This window comes from Otolemur garnettii, unplaced genomic scaffold (genome assembly GCF_000181295.1).
Source record: "Otolemur garnettii isolate 467f Iridium unplaced genomic scaffold, OtoGar3 scaffold00038, whole genome shotgun sequence".
NCBI lineage: Eukaryota > Metazoa > Chordata > Mammalia > Primates > Galagidae > Otolemur > Otolemur garnettii.
In genome coordinates, this window is record NW_003852433.1 from 708,870 (window position 1) to 709,179 (window position 310).

The 310-nt window shown below is 53.5% G+C and overlaps 1 protein-coding gene across 4 annotated transcripts in view; it reads left to right on the forward strand.

The window, feature by feature from the left end:
• GRK3 (G protein-coupled receptor kinase 3) overlaps positions 1 to 310 on the forward strand; it is a 143,048-nt gene that overhangs the window by 95,075 nt on the left and 47,663 nt on the right. The window lies entirely within an intron of this gene.

The window sequence follows — 310 nt, forward strand, 5'->3', positions numbered from 1 at the left end:
ACCCATGACTCCACCAAGTCAGGACACTGGCCATCTTCATACACACACTCATGACTCCTCCAAGTCAGGACACTGGCCATCTTCATACGCACACCCGTGACTCCTCCAAGTTAGGACACTGGCCGTTTTCATATGCACACCCATGACTCCACCAAGTCAGGACACTGGCCATCTTCATACGCACACCTGTGACTCCTCCAAGTCAGGACACTGGCCGTTTTCATACGCACACCCATGACTCCACCAAGTCAGGACACTGGCCATCTTCATACACACACCCGTGACTCCTCCAAGTCAGGACACTGGCCAT